Source organism: Balaenoptera musculus, chromosome 6 (genome assembly GCF_009873245.2).
Source record: "Balaenoptera musculus isolate JJ_BM4_2016_0621 chromosome 6, mBalMus1.pri.v3, whole genome shotgun sequence".
NCBI lineage: Eukaryota > Metazoa > Chordata > Mammalia > Artiodactyla > Balaenopteridae > Balaenoptera > Balaenoptera musculus.
In genome coordinates this window covers 60,913,935-60,936,567 of record NC_045790.1, presented here as the reverse complement: position 1 = coordinate 60,936,567, position 22,633 = coordinate 60,913,935, and the positions used below count along the sequence as shown (strand labels likewise).

The 22,633-nt window shown below is 37.9% G+C and overlaps 1 protein-coding gene across 1 annotated transcript in view; it reads left to right on the top strand.

The window, feature by feature from the left end:
- The first annotated feature begins 1,986 nt into the window (after nucleotides 1-1,986).
- JAK2 (Janus kinase 2) overlaps nucleotides 1,987-22,633 on the top strand; it is a 221,382-nt gene continuing 200,735 nt past the window's right edge. Inside the window, exon 1 of the mRNA XM_036854640.1 lies at nucleotides 1,987-2,117. The gene's annotated coding sequence lies outside the window, so the exon portion shown is untranslated. The remainder of the gene's footprint in view (nucleotides 2,118-22,633) is intronic.

The window sequence follows — 22,633 nt, the reverse complement described above, 5'->3', positions numbered from 1 at the left end:
TGTGGTAAGAACATTTAACATGAGATCCACCCTCTTAAATTTTTAATTTTATGATACAGTATTGTTAACTTAGGTACAATGTTGTACAGCAGATCTCTAGGGTTTATTCATTTTGTTTAACTGAAACTTTATACCCACTGATTAGCATCTCCCCATTTCCTCCTCCCCCAGCCCCTGGCAACCACCATTGCACTCTATGATTCTATGAATTTGACTATTTTAGATACCTCATTCAAATGGAATCATGCAGTATTTGTCCTTCTGTGGCTGGCATATTTCACTTACCGTAACTTAGTTAAACTCACACAGCCAGAAAGTGTCTGAATTAATATTTGAATCCCAGTAGTCTGACTCAAAAGCCTGAAAATTTAATGGAATATGATACAGAATAGTATTTACTGTGTATACTGTTTATTTCTTGAACATAGGGGTGTTGAGAAAGTCAGCTGAGTTATTGTATGTACAAGTGCTTTGTAAACTGTAAAGGACTACGTAGTGTCGGTGAGCAGGGATTCACCTCACTGCTTGCCAGGGTATAACAAGGAAGAGCAGCCAACATCCAGCCCATGATTGCCCAGCAGCCTCCTCTCACCTTTCTTCCTCTGACTTCTTTCGGTCCCTGTCGTTTAAAGTGTGAAAAAAAATGTGATGAGAACACTAGATAGATAGATAGATAGATAGATAGATAGATAGATAGATAGATAGATAGATAGATAGATAGATAAAGTGTGCTGCTCAGTTGCCCACATGGAATCCCCTCAGCTAATCCAGCAGTACAAGGTGCCTCCCCAGTCCTGCCAAAAAACTCAGCAAAAAGCCTGCTTCCTATTCTCTGGGGGTGAAAGATGAAAGAGACAAACAGTAGCTCTCAGTCACTTGGTAATTAATTGGCCATTTCTTCTTTCTCTCCCATTCTTTTTTCCAGCAGGTAGACAAACATGGTTAACCTTTACAGCTTGAATAGAGTTGGATGTAGAGGCAGATGTTTAGATAATTACTAATGTAAGCCAACGTTTAGTTTAAAATTTTGTAGGAAGGAAATATTTGTAAATACAATATTGCCTTTGCTAAAGAGTTCACAATATCACATTCGGTAACACTGGAGGCCATCCACTCCTTCATCATGTTCTGTCCATAGGCATTCTCCAAAGTATTTGTGTGTTGTTGTTTTTTTTTAGAAATTTTTTTTCTTATAAATTTATTTATTTTTGGCTGTGTTGGGTCTTCATTGCTGCGCAAGGGCTTTCTCTAGTTGAGGCGAGCGGGGGCTACTCTTCCTTGCGGTGCGCAGACTTCTCACTGTGGTGGCTTCTCGTGTTGCAGAGCATGGGCTCTAGGCACGCGGGCTTCAGTAGTTGTGGCTCACGGGCTCTAGAGCTCAGGCTCAGTAGTTGCAGCGCACGGGCTTAGTTGCTCTGTGGCATGTGGGATCTTCCCGGACCTGGGCTCGAACCCGTGTCCCCTGCATTGGCAGGCGGATTCTTAACCACTGCGCCACCAGGGAAGTCCTCAAAGTATTTGTTTTGACTTGTTGCTCCTAAAGCGTGAAAGCAATAGAAAACCTGCTCAGTTCTAAATTCAAACTTCTGTGGTTGACAAGACTTGGCATGGTGAAGAAATGGATCCCTGACAAGAATGGCGGATGGGAATTTCCAAATCTGCTGCATTCCAGTGGATGAATGAATAGTCAGGAGTTATGAGTGGCTCCCCAATGGGAAGAAAGCTGTTGGGATTACTGACCACAAAAAGGAAAATTTCAAAATTTCCAGTTATTTGTCACTTTAGATTGCTTTCTGTCTTTGGAAAATCCATTCTTACCAGCACTAAAGGCAATTTCTAAGGAAAAAAGGGGAAAAAAAGGAGATGCCACTTTGGAAGATGTCATTGCTTCATCCTTCAAATAGCCACATGGGGGAATGTGCAGCAATTTCCTTATTAGGAAATTCTGTCCTGTGCTTCTCTACATGCAGACTGGAACTCTTCTGAGAGCTAGACTGACAAACCTATTACCTGACGGAACTTTGCTCATGTGGGCTCCGAGGAAAAGTTGCCTAACTCAGAAGTCAGCAAATCTCACGTGTGTTTCTGACTGAGCTCCAAACCCTGAGGCAAAGCAGGTAAGTGTTCGACTCACAAGCTCTTTGTTTTCTTATTCTTAACACATTTGTCCACAGGTGATTTCATAATATAATGGGGTTATCTAATTAATAACTATGATGTACATCTCTTGGAAAAAATAGTCTATATGTATAGGACATTATTATTATTGGTGTTGGGATTAAGTCTCATTACTTAATAAATATTAGTAAATTAAGAAAAAGTGTGCAGTTCGTACCATAGGCATAATGTAATACTCATTTGAAAAATCTTTAATTTGAATAATTGCTTGAAAAGGCTACTACTTTAAGATTAGATTCACTTTACTATTGTAACCTAGAAAATTGAGAGAAGTTTTCATAACCTAAGAATCACATACCATCTCTGAATGATCACATATTTTAAATAGCTTATTATAAGTGAAGTGTCATTGTAAATTGTTAGAGATCACTAGCCAGTTCCAAAGGTAGATGCTTTCCCGGAGGGTGTCTAATTGCCAGGCTATTGAAGGGGAAGCTGTTGGATCTATTCATTTCATTAAAAAATAATATTTATTCTGTTTTCTAATTAAAAAGCAATACATGTTCATTGAAGAGCATGAGAGAAACATTAAAAAACATGGAGGAAATAAAATAAGGATCACCTATAAGCCTTAGAGATAACTCCTATTCATATTTTGCTATTAACATTTGTCTTCCGGTCAGTATTTTCCTATCTTTCTAATTGTTTTTAAACTTACACAAGAAATATATGCTGGGACTTCCCTGGTGGTGCAGTGGTTAAGAATCCACCTGCCAATGCAGGGGACACGGGTTCGAGCCCTGGTCCAGGAAGATCCCACATGTCGCAGAGCAACTAAGCCCATGCGCCACAACTACTGAGCCTGTGCTCTAGAGCCCGCGAGCCACAACTACTGAGCCCACGTGCCACAACTACTGAAGCCCACGTTCCTACAGCCCGTGCCCTGCAACAAGAGAAGCCACCACAATGAGAGGCCCGCTCACTGCAGCAAAGAGTAGCCCCCGCTCGCCGTAACTAGAGAAAGCCCGCATGCAGCAACGAAGACCCAATGCAGCCAAAAAATAAATGAATAAATAAATTTATTTAAAAAAATACATGCTTATCATAAAATTTTGAGACAATATAGACAAAATGCAGAAGTCACCCTATTATAGGCTGAATTGTGTCCCCCCAAATTCATATGTTGATGTCTTAACCCCCAGTACCTCAGAATGTGACTATTTGGAGAAAGGGCCTTTAAAATGTGATTAAGTTAAATGAGGCTGTTAGGGTGGGCCCCAATCCAATCAGACTGGTATCCCGTCTGAAAAAGCCACGTGAGGACGCAGCAAGAAGGTGGCTATGCACAAGCCAAGGAGAGAGGCCTCAGAAGAAACCTGTGAGCACCTTGACTTCTAGCCTCCAAAACTGTGAGAAAGTAAGTTTCTGTTGGTTAAGCCACCCAGGCTGTGGTATTTTGTTACAGCAGCCCTTGCAAATGAATACACACCCTTTACCCTCTGTCCTACTGTTCTCCCCAGGGGTAACCATGACCAACACTGTTCTTCCAGACCTATTTCCTATGCTTTTTCACACACAGAGTCGTATATAGGAAGTTTCTTTGTTGGGCTTGTACTTTAAATATTGCTCTGTTGACTTGCTTTTTTCATTTAACAGTACATCATAGACAGCTTTCCACATCAGTACACGTAGAGAACTACCTACCACATTCTTTTTTTTTAATAAATTTATTTATTTTATTTTATTATTTATTTTTGGCTGCGTTGGGTCTTCGTTGCTAAGTGCAGGCTTTCTCTAGTTGTGGCGAGCAGGGGCTACTCTTTGTTGCGGTGCGCGGGCTTCTCATTGCAGTGGCTTCTCTTGTTGCGGAGCACAGGCTCTAGGCGTGCGGGCTTCAGTAGTTGCAGCACGCTCAGTAGTTGTGGCTCACAGGCTCTAGAGTGCAGGCTCAGTAGTTGTGGCACACGGGCTTAGTTGCTCCGCGGCATGTGGGATCTTCCTGGACCAGGGCTCGAACCCATGTCCCCTGCATTGGCAGGCGGATTCTTAACCACTGCACTACCAGGGAAGCCCAGAGCACATGCATTTAAAATTTGAAAGCTGTTTGTCAAATTGCCTTCTACAAAGGACTAACCAATTTCCAGTCCTATTGACATATATGAGACTCTCTGTTTCCCCATTAGGCTTTTTCTTTTCTTTTCCTGTTTATAGGTATGAGTGTATGGATATACATAGATAGATAGATAGACTTACAAAAATTTACTATCAGTACTGTTTTGAGTCATAAGCATGTTTAGGACTCATTTTCAGTTTTTATGTATAGAATAATTCTTGGGGGGGAAGCTCTTGTCTACATCAATGACCATTATTGCCAATGTTGGGTATTGGAACTGTGGATTTAGACCAACCTACACATACCTCTGAAGGGTTTGTCTCTGGGATGAAGACAGAAATGAGAATGCTTTTTCCCTGGAAATAAGTGAACTAATGCTTTGAAATAGTTGGCTAAGTTATCCCACTGAAAGTTAACTTCCAGTTTTCTTTTGGAACCTAGTTAAACTATTAAAATGGCATTCAAAACCTGTAGGTTCCAGCTGCCATAACAAAATACCACCAAATGGGTGGCTTAAACAACAGGAATTTATCATAGTTCTGGAGGCTGGAAGTCCAAGATCAGGGTGCCAGCATGCTCAGCGTCTTGTGAGAGCTCTCCCCTCAGACCCAACAATTTCATTCCTATATATTTACCCAACAGAAATACATATATATGTGCACCAAAAGACGTATAAGAGTTCATTTCAGCACTATTTGTAACACTCCTTAATTGGAAAGAATGAACAAACCACAAATATAGTGACAACATAAATTTCACAATCCTGATGTTGAGCAAAGAAAGCCAGACACAGGAAAGTATATATTGTATAGTTTCATTTATATAAAGTTCCAAAAAAAAAAAAAAGCAAAACCAATTTATACTGTTCAAAGTCAAGATATTGGCTCACCTTGTTGGAAAGAGGTAGAGTCTGGGAAAAGAACATGAGAGGGATTCTGGTATGTTAGTATGTTCTATTTCTTGATATGATTAGTTACCTAGTTATCATATGTTTACTATGTTAAAACTCTTCAAGCCATACACTTATGATTTTTACATTTTTTGTATGTATGCTGTCCATCATTAATAATATACAGATTTCTAAGCCCTATCTGAGCAAACAAGAGAAGTGTAGCTTCAAAGCAAATGAGATCAGAAGAACATACCCAATATCTCATGAGGATTTTACCTATATATTGACAAGTTATGACATGCAGAGCTGATATCATGAGGTTAGTTGTGTTACCTTGGTTTCTTATCATTCATGGAGTCATGTTGAACAATATATATAAATATATTTATAGTATTAGTGCTATACTATTTATAGTATTAGAATAGTAGAAAATAAAAAATATATATTTATGCTCTACTCTTCTATCCTGTTTAATGTCTTAAAATATAATGGTTGTGGCTCACTATATTGATTTCATAACCCACTAATGGCTTGTGAGATGCAGTTTGAAAAACACTGCCTTAAGCTGTATCCAGTCCAATTCTAGGAATTGAAGCACAGAGAAGCTAAGTGACTTACCCAATGGCACACGGAAAAGAATAAGAAGAAGAGACCCATATTTCCTCCCACCAACTGTTTTCCCTTACAAAGCAGCTCAGTTTTTTCTGAAACTGATTAATTTAGACAATCACTTAGACTTACCACATTTAGGTAGCTGTCATTCACTTCAGACTAAATTCATGTTCTTATAATTTAGTAAATAGCCTGTAACCTGCCCCCAGAGAGAGCCATTCACTAGGCCACTGTTTTAGTGAAACTGGTAGAAACGAAGTTTTTTTTCGGTCCTAGTCAGGGAGAAGTGTAAATGGTGGAGCTCTTTAGAGCTCAGAATTTGGAGTCACACAGACATGGGTATAAATTCCAGCTCCAGCCCTCTCTAGTTTTGTGATCTGTGGACAGGAAGCTTCTCTATGACTCAACTTCCTCAACTATAAAATACAGGTAATAATAATAATGATAATAACCTTATAGAATTGAGTGAGGTCATTCATGTGAAGTATACGTGTATTAGTTACACAATGTCTCAAGCATGGTAAGTACTCAACGTATGTTGACATTATGATGATGATGGCCATCAGGGAAGTCTAGTCTAAGGGAAAATGAGGCAATCCTGTGAACAGAACCCTGAAAATCCAGGAGAGACCAATGGAAACTACCTACAATTAAAGCTGGAAAGAGGGAACTCTACTTGGTTTCCATTGATTTCCAGGTCCATGGGCAATGAATAAGATACTAACAAACCCATACATGGAAATTACTTATGTTGATTTACAGTAGAAATGACAATAGCAATCAATTAACAAATGATGGATTTAAATATGAACTGGCATATAGGGACTCAGTGATAAATATTCAGTATCAGTGCTCAACCCAGAATGGACTGGATATGGAGAGAGACTGGGCTTTCTTAAACAGGCAGACTGTAGCGGATGGCTCTCTTCTGTTGCAGTCACCTTTCAGGGCAAATGATACCAGGACATCAGCTGGCTGGAATGCTCAGTCCTTTGGCTAAGGGCTCAACCCATTCCCCTCTTCCTCTTGCCTTATTACACTTCATCATAAGCACAAAGCTCCATAGGTGGCTACCTGCAGTGCATCTATGTCCAGCTGCCTGTATAGATGCAGAACCTAATAACAAAACTTCTGTGACTGTAAGAATTTCAAACTGAAGATAGAATAGATACTTCATAGACTGGCTGTATCTGTATCATTTAAAGGGGAATCCAAGCCTTAGAAAAGAGATTGCCAAATAGGTAGGGGCCTCTGAGCTTTTGTGTTCTGTGATAACACACTATGATAAGAAGCATGAGAGCATCTGTGGAGAATAATCAGCTTTGGAAATTGAGACAACTTTTATGACCATGAAAGAAGCAGATAATCCTGGTGTTCCTGACTTGAGCTGTTTTGGACAAAGGTAAAAATAGTCTGGGTAAGAATGAAAGTAAATCCAGTGTGTCTGAACCTCCTTGTCGGAAGTCAGTGGTGGTCTGAGGTCAGCAGTGTGACTAGAGTGCCCACATTATTTTCAAGCCTCAAATCCCATTATCACTACACCTGGTAACAGTGCTGCCCCTCTTCAAATGTGCCTGGGCATTGTTGACGGTGCCCCAGAGCTGGATTCTGCAGCCGGAGGGTCTTCTGACCCCCTCATCCTTCTCATAAGGGTGAACTCTGCCCTCTTATGTAATGATAATGTTGCATTGAGTCTTTGCAAATGTTAGCTCAGAGAATTCTCATTCTTCCATTTTACAGACAGGTAGTGGGGTTAAGTGACCCTTTAGGAGCAGAAATGGGGTTAGAAGTCAAATGTGGCAGCCAAACCCATGATGAAGCCACGGGGGAGGCGGTGAGCACAGAGGTGTCAGAATCAGAGGCCCAGTGTTCATATCCCAGTTCCACCTCTTACTAGCTTAGAATGTTGGAACATTTTCTTAATCTTGGTTTTCCTATCTGTAGGATGAAGATCATAATAGTAGCTACCTCAAGGCATCGTTTGATCATGTGAGACAATGCATGTAAATTACTTAGTACCATGTTTGACACATAGAAACTGCTCAATAAACATTACCTATCATCTCCTCTATCTTTCTGGGCCTTGGAAAGTAAAATATGTCCAAATTGCTATATTCAATCTCTCAAATCCCTTAAACAGATTATTTCCGGTATATTGCTGCTTGCTTTCTGGTTCTGAGCACATAATATTCTGAAATATAACATTTTAATTTTTTGAGAAAAGTTGCATGCAAAATATTAATACTTGTGGACTTATTATGAATTTCTCTTGCACTACTTACTTTAAATAGCCATCTAATCACACACAACCACCTCTGCCCTCCTTGAACTGGGTAACTGATAGGTAAAAATATCATTTTGTACCAAGAAGTCTTTTTACATTTTCAGTGTGCTTACCATTAACATTGGTCTGTCATTTATGATCACTCATCTGGTAGTGATATTCCCAGTGTTGGCGCTACAGAGCTTCTGGGCTGGGCCAGAGGTGGGGCTCAGGTGATTCTGATAAGAAAGCCAGACACTGATTTGCACAGGGGCCAAGGAGCATCCTGGAACACAACACTTGGATCCTGACACCCCTGGCTTCAGGCAGCATGCCTGATGGACTAGAATAGCTCCCACAGAGGCCCGACAACAGGGAGAAATGACTGGAGCACTGGAGCGCTAAGTCACCATAAGGGAAGAAGGAAGCTGCCATAGCAAAGTCAAACCCAGCAGCAAGGCCATAGTGTTTTATGGAGTGGTTGCTCCTGGTGCACCATAGGGATTGCCACCAAAATCCTGACCTTACCAGCCTGGTGAGTAAAGGCCCCAAGGAAAATGTCTGTTTCTAACTTGTGAGTGAGCTGTCCAGAACAATTTGGGGACTGAACAACTTTACTGTGGAACATCCCAAACTCCCTCTCAATTTTCAAGGTCAGTTTTAGGTGACTAGATGTCCAGCATTGGCAGGATGTTGTGACCCCCTTGGTGAATTGTTAGTGCCGAAACTGCTAATAAGGTAACAAATGAAAGAGTTTGCTGGATTAACCACTTAACACTTTGAGGCTCAAACAACTTTGCTATGGTGTCTTTCCCTTCTGAGTTCCCCAGCTCAGTGTTTGTGGATGTTTGTGTATGTTTGTAGGTAGCTTTGCAGACTCTAGGAAATGACTTTAAAGGGGAGGTTCTAAGAAATTGGACTTCCCATGGTCAAGCCAATGGGAGGCTTGGAGCTGGTGAAATTTGGGTATTAATGTTATTATTATCCTTGTTCTAATGGTGAATGAAGGCTGAGCTCTTTGGATTGCTTTTTTAAGTCTCAACATCAGAGGATTCAAAGAATGCTGATTTCTTTCTTTCTTTGAGTGCTGATTTCTTATAAAGAAAATTTCAAGTTAAGCATTCCTTAAGGTCAGACACTATATCCTGTATTTTTAAAAAGAGTATTCACAAATCTTAGAAGAGTGCTAGTACACAGTAGGCACTCAAAGAAAAAACTTAAAGTAAAATTTGTTGCTGATTCCATTCTCTTGTGGCCTAAAGGCTTGGAGTGCTTATTAGTGGACTGTGGTTTTTTTCTTGCAAATCATCAAATTCTTCTCTGCTATGACTCATACTAACAGGAAAACTGATGAAATTTCTTTTCAGCAGTAACCAGAATGTGTTCTTTTCTTTATTACTTAAAAGTCCAGTAGATTCACTAACACTGAAATCAGGTATGGCCAAGGCTGAATGATAACAGAGAGAAGTGAAACATTTTCTTAGGGGACTGTAGTGAAACTTGCTCCCCCCTCCCCCCCCCCCGCCCCTGCTTTTGTTTTTCATCAGAGGAATGCTTATAAGTGTAGCAGTAATTATGTAGTCAACTGGTGTTTTGAAAAATGTGTCTGCCTGCTTTGAAGATGCTTTCCAAATGAATTGCAATTACTTACCACTAGGAATAAATGGTCTACAACAGGCATTCATATTTTTTATGTAGAACAAATATTAAATGTTTGGAAAATTCATTAATTAGATAAAATTGCCCCCTCCCCCTCAACCACAGTACCCCCATGGGTTTTGGGGAGTTTGCTTTGTTAGTTATTGTGTGAAAGACAAGCGCTTTTACTACCCTCTGAGAATTTGGAACTGTATTGATGTTGGAGTGGACAAGGGCAGGAATAACATCACCAGATTTCTTTTTCTCTTGAGAAGCCAGTGAGTAATTGGGGTGTGTCAGTTTCGCTGTAATTTTTGTCTAAGAGCATTTTCCTCTTTGAGATTTGTATTCCAAATACAATGTTATTGCTTAGATAATTTCTCTGGAATAAACGATAAATCCAGTATATGAAATATAAACTGTCATCTCGATGTCTTTAATTTTGATTCAGTAGCTAAATTAGGGATTGAGATTTAAGGTTTAGTATTGCTTTGCCTGCACTCTCACCTCCCAGCCTTCTTTCCTCTCCCAACTCCTATGAATTTAGGCTAGAGGAGAGGAAAGTGGGAGAAAAAACTGGAGTATGACCTTTCTGTTCCCTTCCTTGGTTTTCAACCATAGTTCCCTAATAGTTATTATTTGCTGAGTGCCTACTTTGAACTAGACATTGTACAAACAATATCTTATTTAATCCATACAACAACTCTCTATGGGAGCTGCTAGTATTGTCTTTGTTTTCCTGATGAGAACACTGAGGTGCAGAGATTGTAAGTGTGGAGCCTGATTTCAACGCAGTTCTATTTAATTCCCCAATGCTCACTCTTTCCAAACATGGAATGCACTCAGTAAATATTTGACCGCTTCTGACTTCTTCATTCCTATACCACAGAGGACATGGCTGAGTTAGACACAAAACCAGGGCTTCCTCAGCCCCCTTTGACACCAGGCTTAATGGAAGAGAAGGGAGATCCTAGATTTAGAAGAGAAGAAAGGAAAGAGGGTGGGAAAACAGAAGAGAATAAAAGCAAAGTAGAGGTGAGGCCAAGGAGAGAGAAAGGGATATTTGGGAGAATTTGTGGAGAATGGGAAAGGAAGAATTAAATTCAAGTCTTCAAAAAATCAGGAAGCCCTCCATACTTGGGCTATTTTATATGGGGAATATTTCCTAATATTTTCACCAGTAATTCCCCAAATACTGAATACTCTGCTCTAGAATTTTTATTATTTTGAAATTTAAGGAATTTAGATAATGATGATTTACCCAGAGAAAAGAATGCATACGAGAGGCTCAAATGACTTGTCTCCACCAACCTTTTCTGACCCTTATCATTCCACTCCTCTTTAGTTTGTTTTCCATTTCCTTCTTTCTTACCCATACCATCTTGAATTATCAATTCAAGTTGATAATCATGGTGTATCTACTGCACCCAAAATATTGTGAGGATGGCACACAAAGAGGAAGTTGCTGATCATCTATAGAGGAAATAAGATACACACACAAATAATTCTGATACAAAAAATAATGGTACAGTTGAATAGAAATAGAATGTACTGTGAATACTGTAGGGATCCCTCCGTGTCAAAGAGGATAGAGATCTAACAAGATAATTCCCAATGAGGTTCTGGTGACAAGTTAAAAGTGTGGCAGATGGGGAGAGAGATATTGGTGGTGGTGGTGAGGTAAATAGAGGCTCTTATGCTTCCATTTCAAATATTAGTTTTTATAAAACATATATTTGTCTGTATTTTGTTCTGGTGGCCAATCCAGAGTCCCAAGAATTGACTTTACTTTATATTCTTATTGGTTATTGCTAATGTAGGACAACTAATGGTTTTTGTATTGTCTGTCTTGAATCTTGCTATGTCATTTTTTTTTAAAGTTAATTTTCTTAGATTTTTCAAAGTTAGCTATTTGGAACTAATAACAGTTTTTTTCTTCCAAGATATTTACCTTTTCTTGTCTTGTTACATTGACTATGAACTCTAGTACAGTGTTCAAAGATACTGGTGACAGAGTTCATCCTCTTGTTTCTCTAACAGAAATGCTTCTAATGATTCATCACTAAATATGGTGTTGAGTTTTCTGATTCTCTTTACCAAATTAAGGAAATGTCATTCTTGGGACACTCAATCACAGGGATGGACACAAGATCCAAACAGGGCCAATCAGAATCTTCTCCTGGATTGATATAAGACATCAGAGAGGGGAATTTTTCTTTTTCTACTTTGGTTTTTAAACTAGGAAGATGAAATTTTGTGGCTGTAGATATCCATTTTCTCTGATACATGGAGAGAGATACATGAACTGAGAGATAAGCTGAGCTGAGGGATACAGTGGGGAGAGAGATAGTCTTATGACACCGAGCTCTTGGACCCGGCCATGTTGGGAACCAGCACTATCCTATGGACTTCTCAGGTATATGAATCAATATAGTATCTTTTTTGCTGTAGCTATTTTGAAATGAGTGTCTGTCATTTGCATCCAAAGCAGTTTTGACTAATAAACTTCCTAAATTTTCAAATTTATGGATAGAAATAATATAGATAATTCTCTTATAATTTCAAAAAATCTCTCCTATACCTGGAGTTAAGTATTTCTCATCCCTAAATGGTATTTTGCTGTAGTTCCTTTTAAAAAAATTATAGTTGCCTATAGTTATTGGTTTTTAGGAACACAGTTTTATTGATCAAGACACCAATGATCTTATAAATTTAATAAAAATTTAATTTTTCTTTTTCCTTCCATTTATATTCTTTATATTACTTTTTAATTATATGTTATTTATTCATTTATTACTTTACATTACTATTTTTCTTCAAATCTGTGCTCAGTTTATTTCAAACTTTATTATTTTCTAAAGGATACATTTAAGGCTACAAATATTTATTTTCCTCTGCATATTGCTTAATCCATATTGCAGAGCTTCTCAGGTATAACGTACTTATGTTGTATATTTCTGAATTATTTGTAATTTTTCTTTCCATTTTCTCTTTTACCCAAAAGTTATTTAGAAGGATATTTAAAATTTTCAAACTGTGTAGGTATAAAACCTTCAAAATTTTTCAATAATTTTTATTTTTTAGAAATTTCCAGATTTACAAAAAGATTGCAAAGATAGTACAGAAATCCCATATAGTGACCACCTTGTTTGCTCTATTATTAACATCTTACATTAATATGGTACATTTGTTATAATTAATGAATCATTAAATACATCATTATTAACTAAAGTCCATACTTTATTTAGATTTCCTTAGTTTTTATCTAATGCCCTTTTACTGTTTCAGAATCCCATCTAGGACACCACATTACATCTAGTTGTCTCCATAAGCTCATCCTGGCTGTGTCAGTTTCTCAGACTTTCCTTATTTTTGATGACCTTGACGGTTTTGAGGGGTATCAGGTTTCTCAATTGTAAAGTTACTCTTTTCCCCCTTTCCACATTGTACTCTTTGGAAGGAAGTTACTATATACTGCTCACACATAAAGAATGGGGAGTTATGCTCACCTCTTTGAGGTTGGAATACCTACACAATTTATTTTGAATTGTTCTGCAAGGGAGATTTGTCTCTTCTTATTAATTAATTCAATCACTTATTTATATCAGTGTGGGCTCATGGATATTTATTTTATACTTTGGGTTATAAGCCAATAGTACCTTACTTATTTTGTTGCTTAAATTGATTCAGTTTTGGCTGTTTGGAGATATTTTACTTGGCCCTGGTGTCCCTTTTCCAAACACCCATTATTGTGGTATTGTGGATTTTTTGTAGCACTTCCTTACTTTCTGCCACTATAAGATGCTGCAGGCTCATCTTGTATATTTCCTCTTTTGGTCCTAGAATGAGTCATTTCTCTAAAGAGCTCTGCTTCCTTTGATTGGAGAATGGTGTTAAAAACCAACATTTGAGCACTAGACGTGCTTGTTGCTACTAGGGTGTCATTGTTTCTAGACCCTCTCAGCTGACTGAACAAGGAAATATATGTGTGTAGATAATCTGTGTATATACACATATAATAAATATTTCTATATGTAATTATTTATATCTATATTAAGCTACACATGAGTTCATACTGATGTCTCTAACTCAAATCTATTACCACATGGATCATTCTAGCTTTCTTCCCTTGCTTATCTGTCTGGACTTCTACCGTCTGCCATCCATTTCCTTAATTGCTCTGTTACAATATGTAAGTATAGCCGTATCAGGATTATTAACCCATACCCTCATGGACTATAATTTTAACAACTAAAGCCCCCACTGCCCCCAAAAGTCCCCTATGCTTCATCTATTCAGATATCCCTCCTCTCCCCCTCAAGCTCCTGTGAACCGCTGATAATTTTTACCCTCTCTATAGTTTTGCCTTTTCCAGAATGTCATATAAGGCATTATTACAGAATGTAGCATTTGCTACTGGCTTTTTTCACTTGGCAATATGCATTTAAGATTCATCTCTGTCTTTTCATGTTTGATGGCTTATTTGTTTTTATTGCTGAATAATATTCCATTGTTTAGATATGCCATAGTTTGTTTATTGATTTGTCTCTTGAAGGGCATCTTGACTACTTCCAACTTTTGGCTATTATGAATAGAGCTGCTATACATATTTACATGCAGGTTTTGTGTGGACATAAGTTTTCAAATCAGTTGTGTAAATAACTAGGAGCATGATTGCTGGATTTTATGATAAGGCTTTGCTTACCTTTGTAAGACACTGCGAAACTATCTTCCAAAGTACCATTTTGAATAAGTGTTCCTGTTACTTTTTGCATCCTCATTAGCATTTGCTATTACCAGGGGTTTTTTGTTTTGTTTTGTTTTGTTTTGTTTTTGGATTTTGGCTATTCTAATAGGTGCAGTTTGCCTCATTATTGTTTTAACTTGCAATTCTCTAATGACAGGTAATGTTGAGCACATGCATTTTTGCCATCCTTATATATTCTTTGGAGAGGTACCTGTGCAGATCTTTTGCCCGTTTTTAATTAGGCTGTGTTCATACTGTTGCACTGAAGAGTTCCTTGTATATTTTGGATAACTGGCCTTTATCAAGTATGCCTTTCACAAATATTTTTTCCCAGTGTGGATTGACTTCCCTTTCCCTTGAGTGTCTTTCACATGGCAGAAGTTTTTAATTTAATGAAGTCCAGCTTATCAATTATTTCTTTCATGAATTGTGCATTTTGTGTTGTATCTAAATTAAGTTCATCTTGATTTTCTCTTAGGTTATCTTCTAGGAGTTATATAGTTTTAGGCCTGTAATACATTTTGAGTGAATTTTTGTGAAGGGTATAAAGTCTGTGTCTAGATTCATCTTTTTGCATGTAGATGTTAAGTTGTTCCAAGCACCATTTGTTGAAATGACTGTGTTTTCTCCATTGTATTGCCTTGCTGCTTTGTCAAAAATTAGTTGACTTTATTTATGTGGGTCTATTTCTGGGCTCTCTATTCTATTCCATTGATATATTTGTCTATTCTTTCACTAATACCACATTGTCTTGATTACTGTAGTTTTATAGTGAGTCTTTTTTGTTTTTATGTGGATCAACACTTTTTTAGATATTAACATTTAACACACTCATATAGCCATGTATAGGTGATCATTCTTCATTTGGCTGAAGAGAACCCCTTTGCATTAGACAGTTGGCTAAATGTTTTCCTTTTCTGACATGTTTCCATTAGCACAAGGCTAGTGCAAACAGATATGTTAGCTCTTGGCTGGGCTGTCTGACACTCAGGCTTTATTACAGAGTAGGGCACCTAGGGAATGTGAATTATAGTTTGTTTCAGCCTCGGCGTCCTAAACACATCACTCAGTCTAGTCGATTATTGAATTTCCTCCAGAGCTAGGGCCTCAAGAACCCTCTCCAAGCAGGACTGCCTGTTTGTGCAGCATCAGCAACCCATAGTAGCTCCTGTGGCCAAAGAGAAATCTGAGGAAAAGGATACAGAGTCTGAGAAGGCAGAGCAGAGAAAGACAGATGCAGCCTCCCTAGAGCTGAGGTTTACAGCTGCTCTGTTGAAGAAAACATACTCTGCTCAGCCCTCTACTAAAGAAGACGGCATGGCAGCTGAAATGGGTGATAAAAATTTCTGGAAAATGAAATCAGTACTCACAAAGCTTGAGACCAGAATCTGTACACTGAGTATTTGGATACAGAGTGTCCTCTCATAGTGATGGAAATAGCTGGGTGTGGGGCTAAGATCACTAAAGGTCCAGTCTGACACACCCACTGCATCATGGGAGGCCTTATGCAGATGACCCATGTGCAAATGAGCAGCATGTAAATACCACATGGCAACCCAGTGCTGTGGGATTAAGGAAACTCCCTACCAACCACTGTGACCGCAACTACTATTATAATTACTATATTACTACTGTATTACAATGATGACTACTACTTCCTAACAGGTAACTGTGGTCATGTAATACTCTCCTAAATTGTATCCCTGCTTCCTCTACTTCTCTGGTCCCCCCTCCCCCAGCCCGTTGTCCACACAGCAGCCAGAGTGCTCCATTTAAAACATAGGACATATCACGTGACTTGCCAATTCCAAACCCACATAGCCTCCCATTTCACTCAGAATAAAAGCCAGTAGTTTTTATGATTCAACAACCCATGTGATCTTGGCTTCTGTCCTCTTTCTGACCTCATCTACTACTACTCTCCCCTTACCCACTCCACTCTGACCGCACCGCTCATGGTCCTTCCTTCCTTAGGGCCTTTGCACGTGTGGCTGCGCTTTGCACCAGTCTTCCCCAGATGCTCTCACTGTTCCTGCCCTTACTTCATTCTGGGCTCTGCTCAAATGTCATCTGCACTAAAAGTCTTTCCTTGACCCCCTACCCAAACTCACAAACTCTATTTCCTCCCACCCTGTTGTCAGGTTGAGTTCTCCAAAAAGAAGTAGACACAGACATGGAGTTTGGGATGCAAGGTATTTAAGAGGAATCAACGCCGGTGCAGAGGAGAGGGTGGAAGCAGGACTGGGCAGAGGAAGAAATGGAACTGTGATTTGGGGAGCTTGGGAACCGGTTTTGCCCATCAGAGATGGCCTAGAGGCCAAAATGACCAGGCTTTTCCAGCTTATCTTACTTAGTTCCAGGTGGAGGCTGCCGCAGGAACAGTGGGATGTTGGGGAGGCATCTCTCTGCAGCTGAGGCAGGTCCTGAAGGGGTGCACAGCTGGAGGCCATCAGCTGACCACACTCCCTCAGTTGGATAGCAAGCCCTTCCCTCCTGAAGGTGGATCTCACCTCCACCACACCTGACTTGGTTTTCTTCATTGTACTTAGTACTACTTGAGATAATATTGGATATTCACTTGTTTATGTGATTACTGTCTTTCTCCAGAAGGGCAGGGCCTTATTCATCTTGCTATGTTCCTTGAGGCTAGAAAGTTGCTCAGTAAATAATCGTGGAATAAGAGACTGCTTACTAAATATCTTCATATATAGCACCTCATATTATTCTCCCAACGATCCTTAAAGATCAGTATTATTATTTACATTTTACACATGAGGAAATGGAGATTTAGAGAGACAATCAGACCTCAGATCCAGGGGCTGGACAGTATCTGATTCAAGATTTTTTTTACCTTCTTGTGATGACAACTTTTAAGATTTACTTTCTTAGCAACTTTCAAATTTGCAATAAATATTATTGACTATGTTATTGAACCAATGCTCAGTAAAGCCAATCTACTGACACCAGATTGCGGTGAAAGGAAGTATAGCGTTTATTGCAAAGCCAAGCAAGGTGAATGGGCTGCTCATGCTTAAAAGACTCCTTGATGGCTTTGAGGGAAGGGCTTTTAAAGGCAAGGTGAGGGAGAGGATCACAGGGTGTGTAAACAGCTCAGGTATATCCTTCTGATTGGCTGGTGGTGAGGTAACAGGGTGGTGTTTCAGGAATCTCAATTATCAGTTTTCTGGCTCCAACTGGTCTGGGGTCTATGTAGTAGTGATCAGCAGTTAACTCCTTTCACCTGGTGGGGATTTTAGTATCTGCAAAACAACAAGTTTTGTTGTTATTGTTGATTCTTTCTGATTTTCTACGTAGACAATTATGTCATCTGCCAACAAAGACAGTTTTTTTTCCTTCCTTTCCAGTGTGTATACCTTTTATTTCCTTTTCTTGTCTTATTCTAATAGCTAGGACTTCCAGAACTACCTTGAATAGGATTGGTTGTAGAGGACATCCTTGCCTTGTCCCTAATCTTTGGGGAAATCATCTAGTTTCTCACCAATCAAGGATATGGCTCAGGATATTATCTATAGCCCTTGAGGAGGAACTAAAGGTCTTTGACTTTGTTTTATGGCTAAACTATTATTATTTTGTCTTGCTTGACTGTTTTCCTTTCTTTCTGCATTTTCTCACTTCTCTGGTTAAATTTGCTCTTTGGAACTTGGGGAAAGCTTAGGACGCCAAAGCTTTTCGACATAGAAGAGGCAGATGGATACAGGGGATCTGTACCTGGGAAGGCCCTGCGTATCCTGCTCAGTTTCAATTATAGCCCCCATGTTGTATATTACATCCCCATGACTTATTTATTTTATGACTGGAAGTTTGTACCTCCTGATCCCCTTCACCCATTTCACCATTTCACCCATTTCCCACCCCCTTCCCCTCTGGCAACCACCAGTCTTTTCTCTGTATCCATGGGTTTTGTTTTGTTTTGTTTGTTCATTTGTTTTGTTTTTTAGATTCCATATATAAGTGAAATCATATGGTATTTGTCTTTCTATAGTAAGTATTACTATTGGGTCATGTCAGTCTTCTGGCTTTCTTCTTTTCCTTCAGTGTTGTTTGGCTATTCTGGATCTTTTGTCTTTCCATATAAACTTTAGAATCAGTTTGTCAACATCTACAAAATAACTCACAGGGATTTTGATTGGGATTGCTTTGAATCTGTAGATCGAGTTGGGAAGAACTGACATCTTGACAGTAACTCTCCATGAACATGGACTATCTCTCCATTTATTTAGTGCTTCTTTGATTTCATTTATCAGAGTTTTGTGGATTTCCTTACATAGACCTTGTACTTATTTTGTTAGATTTATATTTAACCATTTCATTTTGGGGGTTGCTACTGTAAATGGTATTATGTCTTTTTGTTTGGTTTTTAAAAAATTAATTAATTAATTTATTTTTGGCTGTGTTGTGTCTTCGTTTCTGTGTGAGGGCTTTCTCCAGTTGCAGTGAGTGGGGGCCACTCTTCATCGCGGTGCGTGGGCCTCTCCCGTTGCGGAGCACGGGCTCCAGACGCGCAGGCTCAGTAGCTGTGGCTCACGGGCTTAGTTGCTCTGCAGCATGTGGGATCCTCCCAGACCAGGGCTCGAACCCATGTCACCTGCATTGACAGGTGGATTCTCAACCACTGCGCCACCAGGGAAGCCCCTGGTATTATGTTTTTAATTTCAAATTTACCTTTCACCGCTGAATATAGAAATCAATTGAATTTTGTATATTACCTTTGTATCCTGCAAAATTGATTATAGCAATATAATAATTATTAGTTCCAGAAGTTTTGTTGTTATTGTTGATTCTTTCTGATTTTCTACGTAGACAATTATGTCATCTGCCAACAAAGACAGTTTTTTTTCCTTCCTTGCCAGTGTGTATACCTTTTATTTCCTTTTCTTGTCTTATTCTAATAGCTAGGACTTCCAGAACTACCTTGAATAGGATTGGTTGTAGAGGACATCCTTGCCTTGTTCCTAATCTTTGGGGAAAATCATCTAGTTTCTCACCATTAAGTATGGTGTTAGATATAGATTTTTAAAAGGTGTTGTTTACCAAGTTGAGGAAGTTTCCTTAGTTCTACTTTGTTGAGAGGTTTTTGTTTTGTTGGTTTTTTTTAATTGCAAATGAGTGTTGGATTTCAGGAAATGTTTTTTCTGCATCAATTGATATGATCATGTGCTTTTTTTTCTTTAGCTTGTTGGTGTAGTGGATTACATTAACTGAATTCTGTGAATTTTTAAAAATATTTTTTCACTCAGGTAAAATTTACCAAGAGTGAAACACACAGTTGTTAAGTTTGCAATTAGATGAGTTTTATAATTAGACACAGTTATGTAACTAGCACTCCAGTCAAGATATAGAACAGTTTCTTCATCCCAGAATCATTCTCTTGTGTTCCAGTTAATCTTCATCCCTCATAAGCAACTTCTGTTCTGATTTCTATCACTTGAACTTTATAGGGATAATACAGTGTTTGATGTCCAGCTTTTATTGTTCAACGTAGTGTTTTTTGGATTCAGTCATGTTGTTGTATGTATCAGTAGTTTGTTCTTTTTTATTACTGAATAGTATCCCATTGTATAAATATACTATAATTGTTGATGATCATTTTGATTATTCCTAGTCTTCAGTTATTTTCATTAAAGCTGCTATTACCATTTTCTGCAAGTCTTTTTGTGGACATGTTTTCATTCCTGTTGAGTATATAGCTAGGAGTGGAACTGGATAGATACATATTTCGTTTTATAAGAAATTCTTTTTTTATTTTTCCATTTTAATTCCAGTATTAGCTTTACAGCTATATCTCTTTATATAATTCTTTAAATGTTTGCTCTAGTCATTAAAATATGTATTCTTAGTTTATTACAGTCTACTTAAAGATAATATGGTGCCACTTCACATAAAAAGTAAGAATCTTACAGCAGTAATTTTTCCATCCTTTGACCTATTGTTGCTATTCATTTTACATCTACTTATTTAATAATTTCCACAATAATATCATTGTTTTTCCTCTAAACTGTCAGTTTTCTTTCACAGAAATTAAAAGGAGAAAAAAAATCACCTTTTATATGTTCCTACATATTTACCATTTCAGGCACTCTTCATTCCTCCTATTGATTCATACTTCCATCTGATACCATTTTCTTCCAGCCTGAAGAACTTCTTTTAGCATCTCTTGTTGTGTCAGTCCTCTGGCAATGGTTTTTTTAAGCTTTTCTTTATCTGAAAATAGTTTAATTTCACCCTCAGTTTCAAAGCCTATTTCACTAGATATAAAAGTTTACATTGAGAGTGTTTTTCTTACAGCACATCTGAGCTAGGGCCTGAAAATTTGCATTTCTAAGATTTCCCAAATAATGCTAATCCTAGTAGTCCCAAGGCTATCCTTTGAGAACAGACTCAATTTATTATCTTCTATCACTTTAACACCATTGTGCCCTTTTTACTATTAAATCACAAATTTTTGATGACATTCATTGTCAGTACTATATAGAAGGGAAACATGTTTGTCACTCAACACCTAGTATAATGCCTAGAGTATAGCTCTTTGATAAAGAACTGTAATTTATTGAATCACAATGAGAGAATTTAAGAGACCTCTCTCACAAATTAACAACTCATGCAGTCAAAAATAAATAAGACCACTTCACACACACACTGGGATGGCTATAATCAAAAAGACAGATGATAAGTGTTGGTAAAGATGTGCAGAAATTGGAACCTATATATACTGCCAGTAGTAATGTAAAATGGTGCAGCCACTGTGGAAAAGAGTCTAGCAGTTCTTCAAGACATTAAACACAGAAATATCACGTGATCTGGCAATTTCACTTTAAGAATATATCCAAGAGAAACAGTGGGCTACAGGGGGCAGAAAATGAAATGAGTTTGGAGTTATTAGCAGTCCAGATAAGACAAGGCTTTGAGAACTACGGTCAAGAGTTTAGATTTAATTCTAAGTGCAGTGGGGAACCTTTAAAAAGGTTTAAGCAGATAAATCCCATGGTCTGATTTATGTTTTAAAAAGATTTCTCTTAACCATGCAATTGTACAAATGAACGAGGAGGATTTCTGTACATTATATAGGTTATCTCTAGGATATATTTTAAATGAAGAAAGTAAGATGCAGAACACTGTTTACAGTAGCCTAAATACTTTGTGTAATGGGGGCATAAATATGTATATCTTATATTTTTAAAGCAGTTAGTTATAAATAAAAAACTAATGAAATGTGTTGCCTATGTAGAGAAACAACATTTAGGGGGGCAGGCAAGCATAATGCAAGACTTTTGTCAAATTACTTTGTTATATAGTTTTAACTCTGGAACCATGTAAATGTTTTACATATAAAAATTGAATTACTAAAGAATAAAAAGAAATCCCTAAAAATTGAAAACAAATGGCCATAACTGTAGATCATGTTGATGCTAAACCCACATAAAGAAAATCATTACTAGAAGTGACTTTAAAGTGTAGTATCTTGAGTTTACATCCCTAGTAGGATATATCCTAAGAACAAAACCCACAAAAATATTAAATTGCACTCAGTAGTCTTATTGTTTTAAATAATACTGGTAATGCTATTTTAAAACTATTATAGGTCTGTCATAGGATAAAGAAAGTAAATAATCATGTTAATGTTAGAAACCAAGATTTTCACTTTAGGAGAAAAAAGACATATAAATCTAGAGAAGTTAAGTAAACACTCTGTAATCTGAACTTTGAAATGGATGTATCGGTTTAATTTATGATTTATGAATTTTTTCTTTCACAAACCAGTGGGTACTTCCTAACTCTGTCCTAACCTTCCTAATTCTGAAAAGACCTAAAAGCAATAGCAATGCAGTAGCAATGAGCACCCCTAGTTTCCAAATTGTGGATTTTCAACTAAAAGGAACCTGGGCTTCTTGGAAAAATGGCTGATTGAAGGTTTGTGGTGAGAAATGTATCTAGATAAACCTGGATTATTTTATTGTACCAGAGAATAAGCAAGCTATCAAAAACTAATGGCAAAAATCTAGACTTCAGAAAAAGAACAATAATTACAATTCATTGCAATTATATCAGATATGTAAAATTTCCTAATAATGTTAAACATAACAAACCTCACTGGTTGCCACAGAAGGTTACTAGGGCACCAGCTCGTCTGCAAACTGATAAATAAAAAGAAAGAATCAGCATTTATTCTGCCTTTCAAACTTTATTTCAGAATAACCAAACCATTGATGAAAGTTCTTTATGGAAGAAGTC